Raw genomic sequence first — 23,588 nt, forward strand, 5'->3', positions numbered from 1 at the left:
ATATTTCAATATTGTGCACTTAATAAAAATTGTTGGATGTAGATTGACACATTGGTTTATTCATTTAATGGAAGTTTACTTTCAGCATGTTGCATTATCACCATCTCCCAAAGGTTGATTGCTCCAGCATGGATTAAAATAAGGGTGGTATAAATAAAAACTGTTCTGTGAGATTGTGACATTTAATGTTTGCCCTATTACATAATTAAGCCCACATCATCGCATGGAATTCCTTCAAATCTGTTGGCAATCATTGCCACTTGTCAAGAAATTGGGCATTGGCTGTTTAAATTATTTCAAAGTCAGGATAAATACGATACGATAGAAATGGACTTAAAATATATATACCGTACTTTAGTATTTAACATGTCAAATAACTAGAATTTTGCTAATGTTCAAAAGGTCTACAGATTGCTTGATTCATTCATTTATTTTCTGATCTGTTTTGCCGTTAATTTGCTTTTCTGCCTGTTTGGCTGCTAAAATGCTATTGGAGATGGGTTACATAATTACCAGCTAGACTTTATAGACACCTAAATTGAGGAATGAGATGAGTGAAATAAAAGTTGATCAGGACAATTTGGAACATCTAAGCTCCGAGCACCATCTCAAAAGGAAAGTGGAATAAACATTTGTCTTAAATTCCATTTTGAGCACTTGCTGTCGATGGTGGTGTTCTTTTAAGCAGATCATGGTAGCTGGCAATAGTCAAGGCAAGGGTTAAAACTTTGAGATGAAACATGCAAACTGGAGGCACAGCACCTCATATTCCACTTGGGATGCTTACAACCTAAAGGTATGAACATTGAATTTTTCAATTTCAAGTAATAACCTCCCTATCACATCTCCCACCCCACTACTCTGACACTTCTCCCAAATCCCCAGTCACCCTGTTCTTTCCCATGCTCGTCTCCCTTGTTCCATGTTTCCCATTTATCATCTCCCCTTCCACCAATATCCCTCTCTCCATTTTAATGTTTCACTCATCTTCTCTCCTTATCTGACACCTTTATGTCTCCATCTCGCCTCCAGCCTTTGTCAAGAATTGCACCCATCTGTCAATCACTCCCCCTCTTCTGTACCCACCTATCACTTGCCAGGCTTTGTCCTGCCCTCTTTCTTTTTGCCCAGCTTTCTCCCCACTATTCCAATCAGTCTGAAGAAAGGTCATGCTTGTCTGTTCCCGCCACAGATGTTACCTTTCCTGTTGAGTTCCTCGTGCACTATGCATGTGGCGTTGAAATATTGAGCACATAAATGTGTGCAAATTGCTCTTGAGTGTAATGATCGATTCATGTTGTGCACATTGGATAAGCTACTTCAGGTGTGTTTACCTTGATTAAACAAGATTGTCCTATTTCACAGCTGCAGGATTAACAGATTTAGTTTTCACAACATTTCATAATGGTTAATTTGAGGAATTTCTGAAGTATTTGTAAACTGGTGTTGAATGTGCAGCGAGATTGTGAAAAAATTCTGCTCGCAGCCAGCATTTTCCTGAAGCTACACTTGCAGCAAGAGTTGCCTTGGCCTGGGGCAACAGATCTTGAGCCATGCCCCTGGACTACCCTTTGACCTGTAATCGTTTTATTGTTCTCAAAGGTCTAAGTTGCTTTTAAAGGTAGACAAAAACGCTGGAGAAACGCTGCAGGTGAGGCAGCAGCCATGGGAGCGAAGGAATAGGTGATGTTTCGGGTCGAGACCCTTCAGACTTTTAAATATCTGATCAGAAACAGTTTGAACATTTGTGGATTTAAATTACTTTGTAAAAAATATACTTAATGTTAGAAATAAAAGAAACATTTTTAAAATGGAGAGGGGGAAGTACTTTTAAGGCCTGTAACCTCAACCAAATGATTGGGTTATGTTACATGTACTAGCCATTGGTGACCTAAACCAGATGCAAAACAGGTCTGCTGTGGACAGCAGGACCTGCATTTAACCCGCTCGCTGCAATCTTGTGTTGCAATGTGCGAGCTCAGAAGTCAGGAACAGGCTAATTTCTACACTGTAATGAACCAAGAGTTCTCGTCTGAACTGGAGACCCAAGGGACTACATATGCTGGGATCTGAAACAAAACAAAACTTTAGAAGAGCTCAGCAGGTTGAGCAGTTGATACCTTGCACCCTTTATCTCCACAGATATTCTTGGCCCATTGTTCTTCCAGAATTCAGTTTTTGTCACTAAATGAAGATTTTGCCCCATTATTTAACTAGAATTTATTTAAACTTCACATGCTATCTTTTTTTTTGTATGGATAGATTTTCTGCATAATACGACATGGTAGATTGACTCAATGGATAAACTAACTATATTAAAGTTACTTCTGCAAATTTGAAATTTAAGTTCTATGACTTTTATGCTGTGCATGACCTAAATAACCAACTGCTAGCTTCCCGGGCATATTTTGATCAGAGAAATCACTTGCAAATTGTATAACTTGCATACCCTTTGAACAGATCGTATTGCTGTAAACCATATTTGAGAAATGTTTAAAGCGTGAACATACCCTAAATACTGTCAAAAGACTAAGAAAAAGGACCGTGAGCCATTCCATTCTCCCAATCAATAAGAACATGGCTGAGCAACTTTCCTCTTCCAATTTCTTAGATGCTCCCCTGGAGTATTGTTCCATTTTGGTTACCTTGCTGTAGGAAGGATGTCACTAAGGCAGAAAGGGTACAGTGAAGATTTACGTGGATGTAGCTATGACTATTCAAGAATAGTAAAAATCATGAAGGGAAGAGATAGGGTGAATGCATAATCTTTTTCCAGGGTAGGGGAATCGAGAACTAGAAGGCATTGGTTTAAAGTGAGAGGAGAAAAAATTAATGGGAACCAGAGGGACATCTTTTGGAATGATCTACTGGAGGAGGTTGTTGAGATAGATGCTCTCACAGCATTTAAAAGACACTTGGACATGTACATGGACAGGAACAGTTTGGATTGATATGGGCTAAATGGAGCGAGCCTAGATGGGGCATCTTAGTCAGCATGGATAAGTGGGGCCGAAGGGGCTGTTTATGTGCTCTTTTAGCGTTGAATCTCATACTTTTAAATCTTTATCTTGGCTTTGATTGTAATGGAGGAATATACCTGGGGCAAGGAAGTTCAAAGATGCATACAATCCTTTGGGAAGAAATTATTTCTCATCTCAATTTAAAATGCCTTTTAAAATTCCAAAGGCATTTGCTCGATACATAGGCCTTTAATGTTGGCTTAGCGCAATTACAATTGTATCCAATATTTATATTTTAGACCACCTACATTTTAGCTTAACCTGGTCCGGGAAGCTAACAAGGATTTTTTTTTTTTTTTCATTATTGCTAACTTGCGGAGTACAATATTTCATTACTACTGACTTGCAGAGTAAATAACACGCATTCAATGTCATTTAAACATTACATTTTTACGTGGAGGGTTAAATATTGAAGATCAGACAATTTACTTTTGGAATAATTAACTGATTCTACATTGGGTAGATGTTTCTTTTATGGGGTTGATGACATTGATTCAGGTCGTTACTTATTCTTATTGTCATCGGAGTTAGTAGTCCATGAGAGCAAGTTTATTTTACATACAGCTGAAGAAATTTGAACCAAAAATAAAGAAACAAGATGACTGCAAAGATCAAACTATCATAGGATAAGACTAAAAAAAAGTGGAATTTTACATAAAAAACTTTGATCATTTTGTGAATCTTGGCAAAAAATATTGTTTTCTATTTTGTATGGGTGCTTAACTTCAAGTAGTTATTGAGAGGATATTTGAAAGTCTTGAATCAACAATGCTGACATTCATGTTTTAGTTTAGGATTATTCCTTTAATTTGAATCTGGCATGTTAATATTGAAATTGGTATCAGTTTTAAATGTGTTATACTCTTGGTGTTAGCAAGAACAATATAATTTAATTTGATTGTTAATGTGTAATTTAATGCAGGAATTGTTTTCGAGTTTGTACTTTAAGATAGGGCATCGGCAATTAATGAACATTTGCCTTGATGTCATGATTCACAGTTCATTTACTGCATTTGAAGTAATTGTGATTCCAATAAATACAATTGCTGTCAAATTCTAACTACAGCATTAGTTACTGGATGCGTCTTAACTAATGTTTTAATTTGAATTATGTAATCTTAAATTCTGTAGTGTAACTGTAATACACTTTTCAAAATCAATCCATGTTGGAGCAATTTAAACAATTTTGTTGGGGGATGTTTGGTGTGTTGCATGTGTGAAGGATTGTCATGCAGACTAGGGGAAATATTATCTCATGGAGATTATCATGTGCATTCAATTATAACTTTTTATAGTGTACGTCAGGTGAATACTGAAAACCTAGTGTTGGTAGATGTGGCATTGCAACATTTTTAGATTCTTGCAAAACTGGAGGTACTCTTGATAAATTATTTGTATGGTCAAATGTTTTCATTTTCTGTATCATTTAATGTTTTAATGCTAATTTGAGGTATAAACAGCCTGGAATATAGCATTAAAATTGCTGCTGCTTGAGGCCAGCTCAGCATTTTATTAAAAGACATGCTCTGACATATTTTATGTAAAGTTTCTGGACAACATAAGGCAAAACAAAAAATTTTTTGCACTTTAGATCCGTTCAGCAGTTGGGTTCCATGCGTGAAGGATGGAACTGCAGATGTTGGTTTAAACTGAAGATAAACACAAAGAGCTGGAGTAACTCAGCGGGTCAGACAGCATCTCTGGAGAAAAGGAATAGGTGACGTTTCGGTTTGAAACCCTTCTTCGGACTGAGAGTCAGGGGAAAGGCTTGTTTCCTTTTCTCCAGAGATGCTGCCTGACCCACTGAGTTGCTCCAGCTTTTTGTGTCTATCTTGGGTTCCAAGAGTGAAACAACTGTATATTTTTACTTTTCCTGCTATTAAACTGAATTTATAGCTGACAAATGGTTAATTTATTTAGCAGTGGTTGTAAATGATTTTGGGAAACCATGACTACAGTTAATGTAGGAATTTGCCTGTTGCAAAATGTTAAATTGTTTTATAGCTGCCTTTCCAGCTGAAAATAATTTAAATTAAGTTTTTTTGGTTTTGAGCAATCAATGTTTGTGTGTCTGGCTATTATACCCAAACTCTATCCTTGTCTCTTAGTTTAAGCGTATTGACCATTTGACACCAACCATTTATCAGTTCTTGTCTTGAAATATTCTTATTAGAAAGGTGGTATTCTGAAGTAAATGAGCCCACTTGTGACCTTTTGACCTAAGGCAGAATTGTCCTATGAAGTTTTCTCCCTTCGGATATAGTTGGGTATCTTCTGATTTCTTTACCCACTAACTTATTCTTAAAAGCCATATGTGGGTACATGCCTTCACAGCAAGGATTATATAACCAGCAGAATATCTTGCGTACGTTAGTCAAGTGTATCTCTTACACATAAACATGTGGCTGTTACCTCACTAACAATTTAGAAATAATACGTTTTAGACAAATAAATCTCAATCCTATTTGACAAGCTGATACTATATACACAGTTAGTGGGTGAAAAGTCACATTCGGGCTCTATACGTTTTTGAAATGTTTTCAAGTGAGTCAATGATAATTGAAAACTGTTGGTTTTAATTGACATTTTTAATTGTGATTTTAAAATGAATACCTCTGTTAAATTTACTGATGTGTAATATTGGTCTTGAAAATGCATAGTCAGCTTTTTGGAAACATGTAAACAGAATCTGAAGTCTCCAACAATGCTGAAAGAATGTAATTGGTGTGCATCATTTAAAGTTTAATGAAAGTTGCTGTTCAAGTTACCAATATTAATACATGTGCATGATTTACTGAGGTACATATTGTATGGTGTAAAAATATGTACAATCATTGTCAGGGAAGAACAAAATCTACATCATGAATTTTGACACATTACAGCTGTCTGAAGAGAAACGTCTCCAGATAAAAGAAACAACAAAGCTCTTCACGGAAAAGACTGCCCTTTATCCATCTTTGGAATTTCATGGTTGAACAGGAATTCTCAGGCTACGTGGTTAAATGGAGCAACAGTAACGAATAAAGCAAATCCACTGTAATGGTAACTGATTGCTCAATATTTTTTTTATGTTGCTTGATTAACCATTTTATTTGGACACAACCTGTGTGACTTAAAAGTTACTAAAAGCTTTGGCAACTCTTCGTATTCTAAGCGTTAGACTACATGACGTGTAAACAATTAAAAGTCGTTAGCTTTACTGTTTTTATAGTTCTTTCATCTTGTTTTCAAAATTGTTACAAAAATGTTAATGTTCAAATAATGACTGTAAGCAGCTCAGTTTCAGTTTATCAAAATAGATGTACTATTAGTGTTGTAATAAACTGTTAAATGGATCCTATGGTTGTGTAAATTATGCAAGTTCTCATTCTGTTTCTTAATGTTAAATCATTTTGGCTGTATGTTGTGATATATTAACTTGATAAATTCAAAAGTGTATAATTTTCCCTTACATTTCGCCCTTTAGTTAAAATCCCATTATCAATTTAATATAGAAGCATCTTAATGTTTTAAAAGACATCCAGATGTGGTTGATTCAGAATATTTTAACATAAGTTCTCTTCACACTGGGCATAAAAATCTCAGCAATATAATCTGACAAACGCTACCTTTTTGTAGAAGAACATTTCTGTTTTGTATGTCAAACATAGTATTTGGAGTGAAAATTTAATTTTAGCAGAAGGACTTGTCCTGATTTACATTTTTATATGCCTCTATTACCTCATTTGAGGAGAGGTTTTGTTGTAATTTAATGCACACTATTTATTTGGGCCTGCCAAATACTTAAGATTTTTAGACTAATTGAACAGATAAAAGACGATCTCAATACAGTTAGCAAATAGAAGCCCAGGATCTTTTTTCTTGTAATGTAAATTGAAAACTGTACTTGTTTTCATTTGGTCTTGAGTTTGAATTTTAAAAACTTCACATTTCTACATGCTGCATTTTCCATTTTGTGAATAGATTTCTCACTTTTGGTAGAAGATGCAGTATATGTTCAGTATTTTTCTATAGTTCTGGTCTCAGAAAATCAGCTAAAATGGTATCCAAATACTTGGTCACAAGGGCAGTATGTGTAGATTGATTCTTGATGGTTTTAATGTTCTTGTACATATTCAGAACAAAGCAAGGATAACTAACAGCTTTGACTGTCTGTATATTAGTGGTATTTTTTGCACTGAAAATTCAAATGACAAATATATGAAAGGCAACTATTTGGCCAAATGCAAAAATGTTTAAGCTGTTTGAAGAAAGATTTGGTGCCGAGGTGTGATCGGTTGAAGTACATGTCCGTTGAAAGATGGTATGTCATGAGTTTTTAAAGTGATGCATTAAAAACACAATTCGATGGGTGACTGTTTACGACAGTTAATACTATTTGACTTTCAATTTGAGGCCCTTTTTGAGTTCTAAAGACCTCAACTGAGGCTTGGGACTTGGCTCATTCCTTTTGAGAATTTCTCCTCCTCTACGGAACATAATGCGCTTTATAATTTTAGCTTTATAGGAAATATAAGCAGAATATTTTCTCCTATCCCACAGATTGTTTACCTCCTTTGGGCCAATAACTAGCGGTATTGATGGTTTCTTTACAGCAGTTTGTTTTCCTTAATGGTCTCCCAATAGCCCGGTTTACATTTAGATTTGCTCCCTCGCTGTTTTGACAGTGCGATGTTTGCAAGGGCATGTGGTAGAAAAATCCAGTTATACTATATTTAATTATTACCTTTCAGAATCTCTTTTAATGATTCCTCACTGTAGTGAATAGTTTAGGATGGTTTTTCCTAGAACAGTCCCTTGAGTAAGGTTTACTTTCCAATACCAGGTGTGTTTCCTTTCAGGCTAGGGTAACTGTTTTTTGGGTGTAGATGGGATGAGCGGGAATATGGTTGGCAGTATTGTAAGAGATGTGATTAAATGGAAGTAAGACATTCATTGACATTCATATAATTTTAACAATTGCTTCATTGTCTCGTGTAATAATGTGAATGATATTAATATTGCAGAAGTCAGTGTCTACCATATTCTGTTTTCTTTAAAGAAGGTAACTTTTGTTCAGTAGCTGGAATGCATTTGGTCTGAATTAGAATTCGACAAATGTATGTTATTAGTTGCAAACATAGAACATGTGCATCATGAAAGAGCTGTATTAGGAAGCAGTATAATGTATTTGTTTTGGTGAGATGTTTAAAAAAAAAAAAAAAAAAAAAAAAGTTTTTTTAGGAAACCATAAGGTATGAATGTTAACATTTTTAACACTTGCAAGCTGTTACCAAGAAGCCAGACTGCACAAATACGATTTTCAACTCTGACAGGTATGAAATTTACAATTAAGTGGTATTTAAAATTTACCAAAAATGATCCTTAAAGCACGTGTCAAAAATAAGGCTCAGGTAAGTAAAATTATTTTCTAAAAATTAAATGTGGGTATTTTACTTATCTGCTTCTAATCATTGGCAAAACACTTGTTAATTTTTTTTAATGCAGTTTTATACAAATAAAGGGTTTTTATATAAAATTGTGTTCTTTGTGTGGTATTTGGTAAATTTACTAATGGGTTCAAATAATAACATTTTAAATGAATATTAAATATTTCCATTTTGCATTGTTTTGCAGATCATGCACATCCAATAAATGTTGTCAAACTATTTAGCTTGAATTCAACTGAAAGTTTACTGCTGGTGCTTAATCTGAAACATTTCTCTTGATACCTAATAAGCGAGTTCAGTATTCTGACTGCGCATGCCCAGGTCAGGTCACTCGCTATAAACATTCTCGGTAGCTGTGAATCTGCATGGGTGCAGACCTGCGTTTCGTTCGTGGTCATGTTCGGCCCTGAGTCTCGGGCGCTGTTGAGTTGCTGCTGGGTCATCCCCTCCCGTGTCCCGTCCCTATCCGGGGGTGGCCCCAGGCTGGCGGGGCGGTGGCGGCCCCAGACTTATGGGGGGGGTGTGGGGGAGCCGGGGACCGTTGACTGTGCCTCTCGTCTTGTCCCGTGGCTGTCGATTGGCCCCCTCAGTGCCGGCGGGGGCGAGCGCCGGTCATCGGCCGCTGTACCATTGGTCCGGGGCTGTCTTGTCCCTGTGGGGCAGGCGTAGTTGAGCTGGGATTGTCGCTTCTCTGCGCTGGCTGGGGGCCGGTGTCCCGTCGGTCCGGATGTCTCCGGCCACCCCATGGGCGAGGATGGGACACTCGGGGGGGGGGGGGGGGGGGGGGGGGGGGTGGGAGATGGTCCCGTGGCGGTTCAGTCCTGGCTGCGGATGAAGCACCGGTCTGTGCATGCAGCTGCCGAGAATCTCTCTTGCCCGACTCCCACTCAAATCTGCCCCCTCTATCTCACTGTTACACCCCGCTCTCCCGCTACCTGGCACATTTGTTCCTCAGATTAAATATATTTTTACACATAAATCATGAATAAAAATAAGAATTTATACACAGGTTGAACAGTCAGCGCTTTGTTGGCTTTTTATAGTGAGTGACCTTTGACAAATCCCATGATTCCTTGCGATTTCCGGAATACTGAACTTGCTTATTAAAATTGGGTGTTTACCTAGATGTTACTAGGGGTTCCATTTTTGTTGGTGTGAAATCAGTTTAGGCTACATTCATGCATTTGCACTCACTAAACAGAACTTAAATAGCCAATCCTTCCTGCAATATAGGCAAATCCGGGACCTAAGCAGTTTAGTAGTGAATCATTCAAAAACAATTTGTGCTTTCAATGAAGGGACTACCACAGCACATTTTTTTTTTGGTGAGTAGGATGTTCTTGATGCAATGTAAAATGTAGCACTAATCCTTTTCTAATTGATTAATCCATGTACACATTTGCAGTTGTCAGAACAATACTGATTAGACATCCATGTATGTGACAATACAATTTTCACAGGTTTGGCTTGTACAAGATCTACAGACGTGCTGCGCCTAGTAGTGTGTGTTAATGAGACACTTGTTTTTGTACAGTAGTGCAATAACTCAATTTGAGCAGAGAAAAGTACGCTATAAAACTCCTTTATTCTCTTCACTCAGGTGAGTTCCATAATTGTGCGAGTTCTCTGCATAATTGCTAACCATAATGTGCCAGGTTTAGTATGACCACTGTCCATGTGAGAGATAGCTATGTGGATCTGCTGCTATAAGAAAGGTGAAAATTTATGACGGCAAATTGAAGAATTTTATCCACTCATGTTCTAGGCAGAAATTCGCCTAGAAATAGTCACTTTGTCATGTTTCAGGGTCTGACAGTTTCAATCCTAGTGATGTTTGAGACAAAGTAACTTTCGTATAAAATTCTGGAATGGGTACAGTTGTATAAAAGACGCCACATCTCCATATATATTCAAGCAACTTTTGTGCAAGGCATTTTGTTAAGTTGCATCCGATGTTTATCGTGTTAAATTTGCCTTCTCCCCATTTATTCAGGGTAGTTAGAGTTCTAGAGGGCATTTTTTAAAATCACTTTATTCATTTGAAAAAAATCTGTTGAAAACGAGATAGAAATGCTGGCAGTTGTTTGCATTTGGAGCAAAAGTTCCCTTTTTCCATCCCAGACACATCTGAACTAGTTATGAAAATGTTGAACTTTATTTATAATTTTAGTTCATCACAACAAGCGCAACAGAAAATCTGATGCACCACAATTAATATTTATTGATGGCCATATCTAGAAAATTATGCTGAGCATGAAGATGCACTTGATTAGAATGGGGCTTAAAATTTAACAATTCTCAGGACATTTATTGAAGTGAGGCATGACTTGTAAATGTTCCCATATCACTCTCATCAATGTCATTCTTACTTAGATTGGATAAGAGATTCATTAGTCAGTAATGTACGATTGACCTCTTATCTAATTAGACTGAGACATCTGCCAAGATTGTATATTTATAATCTAGAATGAACACTTAAGACATCTCAATCCCCTTGATCAGCTCTGGGGCGAGGACCTTTGGCTCATGCATGTACCAAGTTACATTATGTTTAAAAAAAAAAAAAAAAAGCCAAGACATTGAGTCTTCAGAAACAATTACTGAGCCCATAACCTAAACCATCTTCAGAGTAACAGGTGCATGGGTGTATCATCAAGTTGTGTGCAATTTCGATTTGTCCTTAATATTAGCTTTTCTCCATGCTTAGAATAAGTGCTGGGCAACATTTGAATTGCATAAAATTTAAATCACTGCATTTAATAGTTCAAATGTTTGTGGCAGCTGCTACTTGTACATTATCAGTTAAAAATGGGTTTATTTTAATTGCAAAAATCGTGATTTTAGTAAGACTCGTTTATACTTATTAAATGGTAATGGTTTGCAGGATTTCACAACTATTTTAATCTTGTTTTGTAACTAAATTTATTGAATTCAACTATGGGTTCACTTTAATGGCTGAGCTGAAGAAAGTCAATTTTTACACTAATTTTTGTGCAGTTGCAGTTAACTGCTACCATGAAGCAATGCAGAGGGGTGATGCACAATCTACAGAGTTACTACTTCTGTAAGTATTGAAGATTTGGTTTGTGGGTTTAATTTAATGCAAGTTCTGAGAACTAAAATAGTGCAGAAAAAAATCTAAAATGTAAAGAACATAATAATATTTGATCTTTTGGTTTGAAGTGGCTTACAATGCAATGGAGTGATATCCTGAATATTATTTGTCCAAGGTCAATCAAAATATAAAACGACTTTATGGCATAGTGTCAGGGTTTTTTGCAAGTTACTTTGATGCACTGAAGAATTTACATGAACTTCCTATCCCCTTAGACGGGAAGTTGATGAATTAAGTGCCAAGGAAGCAAATGCACATATAAGCATAAATCTTTTTCCCAGGATGGAAAAAAACAAATCCTGAAGGGCATAATTTTACAGTGAGATGGTCAAAGGTTAGAGAGGTTGTGCAGGGTAAGTTTTTACACCAAGGGTGGCGAGTGCCTGGGACGTGCTTCTGGGGTTGGTGGATGAAGCAGATGTTAGTGGCAAGACTCCTGGATATGGGTTAAGTACATGTGACGATCTTGGCATCATGTTTGACACAGATATTGTGGGCTGAATTACCTGTTTTGTTCTACGTTCTATAAACTAAAATTGCTCTGCACATACCCAATTGAGGTGGATGTCAGTTAAGTCAATAAAGGTCCATTAAGACACCAATTTATTTAATTGTCAAATTATTTGGTGTGTTCCTAATCCTTGGTGCCAAAGGTTGTTAATTTTAATCAATTTGTCCAAATCTGGTTAAGATGTAAGGTCTAGATAAGAATTTAATCTGGGTTGATTCGGGTTTTTTTAATATAAAGATCACTCATAAGACCAAAAGTCAAGCAAAAATAAAGTTTAACTATTGAGCCAGAAGCATCCTAAATGCCTCTGCCATGTTTTCACTGTTACATTGCAAGTATTTAGCAAGTCTAAGTGTGCTTCAAGCAGCAGATGTTAGCTCTACTAGAAAATATGGATTTAGTTGTTAAATAATGAAATAGTAAATACATTTCTTGTGAAAGTACATTTTCAGTTTACAACTACGTTGTTTTCTGCCAACACAAATGTTTTGGTGTAGTTTGCTAATTTTTTGGAGAGGGCAGCGTTAGTTTGCCGTTCAAATTTTACATTTCATAGTAATCCTTGAAATGCCATTGCAACAATGTTGTGTAGTTACCAGTTGTTTCTTTGCTTGGACGTACATTTATCTTGTACTATTTATAACTGCTCCAGCATTCCTTTTCTCTATAGTAGATCTGATCTATTAGCTCCTCGTATTTTAAGTGCGGAAATGTATAGTAATTTTATTTTGGGGTTTGGGGGAGCAGGGATGATGTGGGTATTAATCATTCCACATTTAAGGGCTTAAACGTGCCATGGATGCATGACATTTTGTTCAACTTATTTGGCAAGAAAATTAATAAAACAGTTCACCCATCACAATTTGCTTTAGGGAGCTGTAACGTTGTAAACATGTTGCTAATCCTATTTCATAGCAGATTTGTATATAGGATTGAAATTATTGGTTTACTGGATTGAATATGTTTTGTGAAGGATGCACTGGGAGCTTGTGTAAGGTCAGTGGTTGATGTACTACATCAAGAATGTTTAGTATTTGATAAACCTATGTCTTAAAAAAAATGATGACTCTTTTAAAAGGCAGCATCATAGAATCCATGATACAGCAACCGTCAGTTATTACCAAGAGTAGTCAGCCCATTGAACTATGGAGTCCATAATGTGAAACCCACTTAACTTAAACCTCATTAACCTGAAGTCTCTCCGAGCACTTGTCTGAGGTTTGAAGATCGGGAGTTATAACCGGGTCAGATGTGCTGGTACTTTGGGGGAAGGGTTTTAATTTGTTTTGTAGTGTATTGTCATTTTCCTATGTACGAACGCGTTGCATGTTGTGGATTTTGCATTTGTGTATATTTTATCTGCCTTTTTTCTTTTTTAGGTGCTTTTACAGGAGTTGTAGATTTTTTTAATTAAACAAAATAAACAAACCTTTGATCATTGCTGTTCAGTTCTTTTAAATTCACGTTTTCTATATGTGAACTTTCTCAGCCCTAAATATTCAATATTTATACAGCAAGCCATTAGTGCATCTTTATTCAAATGTACATAACATTGCTTTAATGGTTAGTGGCAGTAATATTTATATAAGAATTGAAAATTGAAGAGCCTTCCCTTTACATTGAATACTATTAGAATGAATGCCTATATAACCATAGTGGTTTTGTAAAGACATTAAGTGTCTTCACCTGAATTAAACATTGTGGTGGGCTAGCTTCATTTCTTTCCATTCGATTCCACTGGGAAAGAACGATCTTGTTTTTATGCCGATGTAACTGATCTATGCAAGGTCCTGGTTCTTTACAGATACAAATCATATAGTTAACCCGATCTTGAAAGGAATAAAATGGTGGGTTTGTAAAATAAATTAAACGGTGTGTTAAAAATGACCCAAGGGTTTACATGGGTACACCTGGAGGTCAAAATTGAAATGGTGTTTGCAAGCGTGCACAAAAGATTGTGGAGGTGTTCCACTACCTGCTTCCCCCCCAAAACAAAATGTCAGGTGCATTTGTCCATTATTTATCAATAAGTGTTCACCATTGCCAAACCAAGCTGGCAAATATAACGCTTTGGCTGTTTGGAAAGTGAGTTGTTGACCTCAATGGGGCAACCAAGAATTTGTACTAAATTTGCTGTTTTGGTCTGAAATAGTCTACCATGCAGTTCTACAATTACAAACTTTCAATTGCACGAGAAATATTCCCAGAATGATGCCAGAAATTAAAGAGTTGTTAACTGAGAAGACAAGAAGATGAGCTTGCTCAATTTGAAGTGTTAAGATTTCATTTATGGGTACATACATAAAGTAGACCCTTGCACGATCCAATGTGCCAATGCGACATTTTACATTGTATCAAATCTCATGTTAGCCTTTTTTGTAGGTTAGCCTCTACAACCTGACCTTGTAACTGGGGTCTGCCGTCCCAAGGAACCATTTGTGTAAATTATATCTGGAGCCCCTCAGTGTCCTTCACATTTGTCCTGTCATGTGGCAGATTGAACTAGATTGAGGAAACACCTGTAGTGTTTTTTTTTTTAAAGTGCGACATTTTGCTGCTTGTATAGGTCCACAATTATGTGTGCCTTTGTTAACTGGTTTCATTGCTTAATCTGCCCTGTCCTTCAGGTCTTGCGCACCGTTTAGAACATAATTGTTTAAAATATCGATACAAGACATTTGACACTGGACGAGCAAAAAAAACCAATGCTGGTGGAACTTGGCGGGTTAGAGTCATAGTGATACAGTGTGGAAACAGGCCTTTGGCCTAACCTGCCCACACAAGACAACGTGTCCCAGTTACACTAGTAACACGTGCCCACGTTTTGCCCATATCCTTCCAAACCTGTCCTGTCCATGTACCTGCCTTTCTATTTCTTAAATGTTGGGATAGTCCCTGCCTCAACTACCTCCACTGGCAGCTTGTTCTTTACACCCACCACCATTTGTGTGAAAAAGTTATCCCTCGGATTCTTATTAAATCTTTTCCCCTTCACCTTAAACCTTTGTCCTCTGGCCCTCTTCACCTACTCTGGGCAAGAGACTATGCATCTACCTGATCTATTCCTCTCATGCTTTTATACAGGTCTATAAGATCACCCCTCATCCTCCTGTGCTCCAAGGAATAGAGTCCCAGCCTACTCAACCGTCCTATAGCTCAGACCCTCTAGTTCGGGCAACATCCTTCTAAATCTTCTCTGGGATCACCCCAGCGGTATGAACATTGACATCTCCAATTTCAGGTCGTCCTTGCTTTCTCCTTCCCTCCTCTTCCCAACTCTCCCACAGCCTACTGTCTCTGCCTCTTCCTTTTTCCTGCCCCCCCTTCCCCACATCAGTCTGAAGACCCGAAACGTCACCTATTCCTTCGCTCCATAGATGCTGCTTCACCTGCTGAGTTTTTCCATTTTTTTTGTCTACCTTCGATTTTTCCAGCATCTGCCGTTCTTAAACATGTAAATCTTCTTTGTACCCTTTCCAGCTTGACAGCATATTTCCTATAACATGATGCCCAAATACACAATACTTTTTTGTTTAGTTCAGAGATACAGCACGGACACAGGCCCTTCGGCACACTGGGCCAGCACCGACCGGCAATCCCCGCACATTAACACTATCCTACACACACTGGGAACACTTTACACATACACCAAGCCAATTAACCTACATACCTGTATGTCTTTGGAGTGGGAGGAAACCGAAGTTCTCGGAGAAAACCCACACAGGTCACGGGGAGAATGTACAAGCTCCGTACAGGCAGTAGCCGAGATGGAACCCGGGTCTCCGACGCTGTAAGGCAGCACTCTACCATTTGGAGGGACAGGGAGTGTCACAACGCACAGGTATTTTACCTGGTGAGACGCAGGAGGAGCCGGGCCCGGAATCACCCCATAGAGCCCGAAGCCTCCAAGTGGCACAACTAGTCCCTCGGAACAGTTCTCCGGAGAGTCAAATGGCCTCAGGCCTGCAAGACGGCAGTCTGGCATCAGTTCGACGAGGACGTCGACAAGGTGTTAGAAGCAACTGCGAAGGGAGATGTGGACCGAAGGCTGCGGACGATGACGACAATCATCATCAGCCTAGCAGTGGAAAGGTTTGGAGCAGTGGAGAAGAAGCCGGCCTGAACACGTTTCATCATGAACCAACGAGCAACAAAGATCCACAAGATCCGGCAGGAGCTGAAGTCCCACAAGAAGCAGTATAAAGAGGCCACCGAAGAGCAACGTCCCCCCCCTTGGCTGAGCTGCGAACCATCCTGAGGGAGAAGCTGATGACCCTCCGTAGAGCTGAGTGGCACCAAAGACGCTGGAAGGAAAGAGCCAGGAAGCGAGCATCCTCCATAGCCAACCCCTTCGGCTTCACCAAACAACTACTTTGGCAGAAGCACAGTGGGAGTTTGGCTTGCTCTAAGAAGGAGATCGACTGGCACATCCAGACGACCTACAGTGACCCTGTCAGGCAGCAGGAGCTGGGCCAGTGCAACATCCTGATAAAACCACCTCCACCCATCAAGGAATTTGATAGTAGAGAGCCACTCCTGAAAGAGGTCCAGAACATTGTGGAGAGCAAGAGCTGGCTCAGCCCCTGGCCCGAGCAGAGTTCCCTACTTCCCCTTGTTACTGAAACGGCTGTGGAAGATCCTGAAAGTCATCTGGAGGAGAGGAAAAGTGGCGCAGCAGTGGCGATTCGCTGAAGGAGTCTGGATCCCAAAGGAGGAAGATTCCAAGAAGATCGATCAGTTCAGAATCATCTCCTTGCTAAGCAAGATTTTCTTCAGCATAGTTGTGAGGCGGCTGACCAACTTCCTCTCCAGCAATGGTTACATCGACAGCTGAGTGCAAAAGGGAGGCTTATCTGGAGTACCGGGGTATCTAGAGCACACGGGAGTGGTGACCCAGCACATCCGAGAAGCCAGGGAGAACAAGGGTGACCTGGCAGTGCTCTGGCTTAACCTGGCCAACGCCTATGACTCCATCCCGCACAAGCTGATCCAGACAGTCATGGCCAAGCATCTTGTGCCGGGCCAAGTGGCAGATCTCATCCTGGACTATTACAACTAGTTCAGCATGAGAGTCTCATCAGGGTCAGTAACATCAGAGTGGCACAGACTGGAGGTTGGGATCATCACAGGCTGTACCACCTCTGTGATCCTTTTTGCCTTGGCGATGAACATGATCGTCAAGTCTGCTGAGCCAGAGTGCCGGGGCCCTCGGACCAAGTCAGGAATGCGCCGACCACCAATCAGAGCCTTCATGGACGACCTGACTGTCACCACTGAGTCAGTGCCAGGCGGCAGGTGGATCCTGCAGGGGTTGGAGAAACTGATTGGATGGGCAAGGATGTTTAAGCCAGGAAAATCAAGGTCACTGGTGCTGAAGAAGGGCAAAGTCATGGACAGGTTCCGCTTCAACATCGAAGGGACACCAATCCCAACTGTCTCCGAAAGGCCAGTGAAGAATCTTGGCAAGGTGTTTAACAGCAGCCTGAAGGATACAGCATCTGTCCAGGCAACCTGTCAGGAGCTGGAGAGCTGGTTGAGAGCAGTGGACCGGTCGGGGCTTCCCGGCAAGTTCAAGGCATGGATTCACCAGCATGGTATCCTGCCAAGGATACTCTGGCCACTGCTTGTCTACGAAGTCCCAATATCCTTCGTAGAGAGATTGGAGAGGACAGTCGGCAGCTTTTTCAGAAGGTGGCTGGGACTGCCCAGGAGCCTTAGCAGCATCGCCCTTTACGGAAATAACACCAAGCTCCAGCTTCCCCTGAAGTCCCTGGAGGAGGAGTTTAAGGTGACTCGGGCCAGAGAGGTGATGCTGTACAGGGACTCCAGCGACCCCAAGGTGGCTCAAGCAGGGGTGGAAGTGAAAACTGGGAGGAAGTGGAGAGACAGCGAAGCCGTGCTGCAAGCAGAGTCTCGGATACGCCACAGAGTCCTGGTGGGAGCAGTGACTCGGGGAAGAGCTGGCTTGGGAATCTTCCCATCTCCCCAGTTTGACAAGGCCAAGGAGAAGGAGAGGCGCAGGCTGGTCCAGGAGGAAGTAAGGGCAGTGGTGGAGGAGGTGAGGTCTACCAGAGCAGTTGGATTGAGGCAGCAGGGAGCCTGGACAAGGTGGGAGCAGGCCATGGACCGAAAAGTCACATGGACTGAGCTCTGGCAGGCTGAACCACAGCGCATCAAGTTCCTGGTCCAGGCAGTGTATGCTGTCCTGCCCAGCCCATCGAACCTCTTCATCTGGGGCAAAGCGGAATCTCCAGATTGCCCGCAATGCTCAGGCAAGGGGACGTTGGAGCACATCCTGAGCTGTTGCCCAAAGGCTCTTGGGCAGGGCCGGTACACATGGCGTCATGACCAGGTTCCTAAACCCATTGCAGAAGCCATCAGCGTGGGAATCAGCAGCTGTAGACGAGAACGCCCCACCACACAGATGATCACCTTCATGAAGGCCGGAGTGCAGCTGCCAACAACCACAGCAGTCAGGAATCCTGGCAACTGCGCAGGACTGGCAGCTTTCCGTAGACCTGGTGAAACAGCTGAAGTTCCCACGGCACATTGCCACGACCACCCTGAGGCCAGATATCCTCCTGGTCTCAGAGGCGACCAAAAACATTGTCTTGTTGGAACTGACTGTGCCGTGGGAGGACCGTCTGGAGGAGGCCCACGAGAGGAAGATGGCCAAGTATGAAGAACTGGTCATAGACTGCCGCAAGCAGGGCTGGAAGGCAAGGTGTATGCCCATCGAGGTTGGCTGCAGAGGTTTTGCAGGGCAATCGCTCTACAAAGCCTTGAGTGCACTGGGCATAAACGGAGTGGCGAGGAGAAAGGCCATCAAGAACACTGAGGCAGGAGAAGGCCTCGAGATGGCTCTGGATCAGGAGAAGAGGTCCATGGGGAGGAGCGAATGCCACCTGAACACAAGTCGTGGTCTGATCAACCGCGGCTGGGTCGCCTGGGTGAGGGTGTCTGATGTTGAAAGACCCGAAACACCCAATGACCCCAGGTTGCATCACTGATGAAGTGTTCAGGAGCATCTATCAATATATTTGTATCAATGTGCCACCCTAAATACTCTAAATGCGGCCTCACCAACGTCTTATACAACTGTGACATGATCTCCCAACTTCTATATTCAATACGGTGACTGATGAAGGCCAATGTGCCAAAAGCTTTTTTGAGTAGACAGCATCTGTGGATGGAAATGGCCTGATGTTTCAGATCCTCCTTCAGATTAAGGGATGGAACCTGAACATTATCTATCCATTTCCCTCCACAGATGCTACCTGACCCGCTGAGTTCCTCCAGAACTTTGTTTTCTTTTGCCCCTTTTAAAATATTGCATCTCATTCTCAAAGTGGATCACATTTCTCCACATTGAATAGCATTTGACGAGCTTGGACCAATTGTTTTTGATTCTGATGACCACATTAAAGGAAAGCTTGTAAATGCCAATTCCACCATCTTATTCACATCTTGTTGCAATCTATCACTATCCTCCTAATTCATAATACTGCTAAATGTAATTTTCAAACACAGAAATTGAGGCCTGCACTCTTAAGTTAGGCAATTAGATTTTAAAACGGTGACCTCACCAATCCCAAATGCCACTATTTAACCTCTTATGTAATGCAACCATTTAGTGCTCCCCCTCCCCATTGTCTTTTTTGTACACACGCTATTACTGTCGCTTTTTCCCCCAAGTGCTGCAACATTGGCAAGCTTGTTATGTGATGCCTTATCAAACCTGCAAGTCCTGTATCCCACATCAACAATATCACCCTCACTACTTAACAAAAAACAGTTTGCCCAATTTTTTGCTGGTTTTCTTGAAGCCACTTTGAGGAAATGGATTGACTATTTATCCTATGCAACATAGATGCATCAAAGTTTCCTACCAGTGAAGTTAAACTGAACTGTTCTGTAATTGGGCTTATTCTTCCTCCCTTTGAACAAACGAAAAACTAACAGCCCTCTGGCAACATTCCCATAACCAAGGCGCATTGGATTCTCCGTGTCTCTGATTTCCTTCCCTACTTTTGATTCAAGGGTGGGCCTCATCTCCCCCAAGTGTTAAGTTAACTCAACTTTTCTGTGCTAACAATTTTAACATGGCATGTTTCCACTGTTTTGGATGCAATCCTTTTATTGGGACGATGTGTACTCATTTTGTACCTAAACCGTGGCTTTGGCATTTGTGCCATTTTCTCATTAACAACTGCACTGCCCCAAATACAACGCTTTTTACTATTTATTTACTCCTTAAGAATACTTTAGCTTCCAACATAAAAGGGAATCCAAATCTAAATGTTCTCTTCCCCTCTGATTTGGTACCAACTGGTATCTGAAAAACCAAGTCCTGGAAATGTTTAGCATGTCAGGCAGCATCCAAGGGGGAAATTAGAATATTTCAAGTTCAGGATCTCTCATCAGGTAAGTTGATGAAGGATCTGGATCAGATATTGTCTGACAAGCTTAATGTTTCCAGCATTTCCTGTTATTTCTGTTTTCCAGCATCTGGCTTATTTTTCTCATTGGTATTTGACAGTTGCATTTTTGAAACATGAAATTTCTCCTGAGGGCTCTTTTCATATCCCTTGATTCCATTAGCCCCAAGAGCTATATCCAACTCTCTCTTGAATACATCATGAATAGATATACAAATATATATTTAAAATAAGGGATATGGGTAGAAAGCAGGAACAGGGTACTGGTTTTGGATGATCAGCCATGATCGTATTGAAGGGCCAAATGGCCACTCCATACCTATTTTCTATGTTTCTGTTTTGAAATCATATCTATATACTCTTAAAACTGTGTGTGTGGGGGTGTGTCATTTTGCCTTTGAAACGTATGAAAAAACGAGAATTTTACATATTTCGGTTGGGATTAACTTTTGATTTCAGAAATCCACCCCTCTCTAGATTTGCCTCTCTAGATTTGGTCAATTATTTCCCCAGATTTTGAATAAAACTGGTCACAAAACTCATGTTTAAAGCTGCTGACGTCACAATGCCCACATGCCCACCAATCGAGGCCCACCTGCCTGCCCCCCCCCCCCCCCCCCCCCCCTCCCCCTATAGGATCTTTGTTCTGCAAATCTGGAGGTGAGCATTGCTCACGCGCTGAAAGAGGTTCTCCTCGATGTCGGTAAAGCCACGTCCCTCCCCCCCCCGCCCGCTCACTCAGCCGCAGGTTTCCAGCTTTTCACAGCCCACTCACTCGCGCCCGGCTCTCCACTTCTCCCCCCCACCAACCTCTTCTCACCTCCTCCCTCCCCCTCTCTCTCTCTCTACCCGTTATAGGGGATCACCTCCTCTCTCGGTCCGCGGCCCGAACGTCTAACGCTGGCGGAAGCCACGATCAGCTGGATGTACACTGCTTTTGGCAGCTCAGCTATTGGATCTTTGCTCCTCGGATCGCTCCGTGCCTCGCTCGGGGCCCCCGCGACCTACCGCCCCGCTGCACTCTTCTCCCTCTCTCTCTCTCTCCCCCCCCCCCCCCTCCCTTTCCCTCAATTTCTCTTTCCCTTCCTTGCTTCCCTACCCCTCCCTTACCCATTTTCAAACCCCCTAACCTGCCTCCTCCCCCTCCTTCCCTCCCCCCCCCCCCCCCCCCTCTGTCTGCCTCTGTCTCTGCCCCTCTCTCTACCCCCCCCCCCCCCCTCTCTAGACGTGCCTGCGAGTTGGGGGCTATGCGTCAATAGATAGGGCAGTTATGCGGTAAAAGGAGCAAATTAATAATATTAATATTAATCAAGGGGGGTAGTTAGCGTGTGTGTGTGTGTGGGGGGTAATTAGTGTGTGTGACACCGCATGCCCCCCCGCATCCGCACCTTGGGGGAACAGACCCAACGGGTCTGCACTTGGTCTAGTATCTATTAAAACTCTGTGTGTGTGTGTGTCATTTTGCATGTGAAACGTATCTCCTCGAAAACCAGACTCCGAAATGGGAAAAAAATTACATATTTCAGTAGAGATTTTCCTTGTGATCCACTCCTCTGTACATTTGGTACATTATTTTCCAGACTTTTTTATTAAAGTTGTTGACCAATCTGACTACTGCCCAGCTGCTGACGTTACAATAACTGAAATTTTTACATTTTTTGGGACAAATTTTCCTTATGATTTCAAAAATCCAATCCTCTATCAATTATTTCCAGAGATATTTACTAAAATTTATAACCAAACTGACATTTTTTTTTAATATTATGGTTGCCCAGCTGCTGACCTCACAATGCCTTTGCTCATGGCCCCGCCCCCCAGCCTGCCTGCTGGCCCCGCCCCCTGCTGTGTTATTTCTTTTTTCATTGCATTGAATTTTATTGTTTCTCATTTAACTCCACTAATTGTTATTGATTCCATCGTTTTTCATTGAATCGAATTTAATTATTTCTCATTTAACATCACTAATTCTTAACATTAACTTTTAATTTCAAAGACAGTTTAAAAAAAAGATGTGCTGAATTTATTGACAGCTTAGATCGGACACGCTGTGTGTGTGTGTGTGGGGGGGGGGGGGGGTTAGTGTGACGTGGCAGGCTCCTGCCCTGAATTCCATAGAGCTTTCGTGCATGAGACACGCACGCTTCATTTCCAGAACATTCTGGACGCGTGACTCACAATTGCATTTTGCTCTCTCTGACTCCCCATCTCTCTCTCTCCCCCCCCTCTCTCTTTCTCTCTCTCCCCTCCTCTCCCCATTCCCCCTCTCTCTCTCCCACCCCCTAGCCCTCCCTCCCCTAAACGCCCTTCCCCTCCACTACCACCTTCATTCCTCTACTCCTCCCCTCCACCCCATCTCCCTCCGTCTCTTCCCCTTCTGTCTCTGCCCCTTTCTCTCTGTCTCTCCCCATTCTCTCTCTGCCCTCACTCTCTACCCCCCTCCTCCCCCTCCCTCTCTAAACGCGCCTGCAAGTTGGGGGCTATGCGTCAGTGGATAGGGCGGTTATGGGGTAAAAGGAGCAAATTTAATAATAATATATTATCAAGGGGGGTAATTAGCATGTGTGCGGGGGAAGTAGTTAGGGTGTGTGACGTCGCATGCAGCCCCCCCCCCCCCCCCCCCCCCCCCCCCCCCCCCCCCCGCAACCGCATGTTGGGGAACAGACCTAACGGGTCTGCACTTGGTCTAGTATACTTGTAAAACTGTGCGGGTGTGTCATTTTGCCTTTGAAACGTATCTCCTCGAAAACCAGACGCAAAAATGCAGATTTTTACATATTTCGGTGGCTTATGAATTCAGAAATCCACTCTCTAAATTTGGTCAATTATTTCCCCAGATTTTGAATAAAATTCTTCACAACACTCACTTTAAAAAAAATAATCGCCGCTTGCCAGCTGCTGACGTCAAAATGCCCACCAATTGAGGCCCATCTGCCTCATGCGCACCCCCCCCCCCCCCCCCCCCCACCGCTGTGCATTAATGCAGCTGCTGTCAATGCGCATGTGCAGTTTTCCACGAGGTACGTTACTCCACGCACCCCCGTTCTTCAAAAGGCGCAGAAAGATCGAGAAAGATCT

At 41.5% G+C, this 23,588-nt stretch overlaps 1 protein-coding gene and 1 pseudogene across 5 annotated transcripts in view; both read left to right on the forward strand.

Moving 5' to 3' along the window:
• Positions 1-7,372, forward strand: part of cpsf6 (cleavage and polyadenylation specific factor 6) — a 31,987-nt gene extending 24,615 nt beyond the window's left edge. For 4 of the 5 annotated variants that reach the window (XM_055650712.1, XM_055650715.1, XM_055650714.1 and 1 more), the window contains one exon: positions 5,903-7,372. The gene's annotated coding sequence lies outside the window, so the exon portion shown is untranslated. Of the gene's footprint in view, positions 1-5,861 lie in introns of all 5 variants that reach the window. The other variant, XM_055650713.1, reaches the window with a different exon arrangement.
• Positions 7,373-9,245: 1,873 nt separating this feature from the next.
• LOC129706420 (uncharacterized) lies at positions 9,246-20,813 on the forward strand (annotated as a pseudogene).
• Positions 20,814-23,588: the final 2,775 nt, after the last annotated feature.

The sequence above is a fragment of the Leucoraja erinacea genome, chromosome 19 (assembly GCF_028641065.1).
Source record: "Leucoraja erinacea ecotype New England chromosome 19, Leri_hhj_1, whole genome shotgun sequence".
NCBI lineage: Eukaryota > Metazoa > Chordata > Chondrichthyes > Rajiformes > Rajidae > Leucoraja > Leucoraja erinaceus.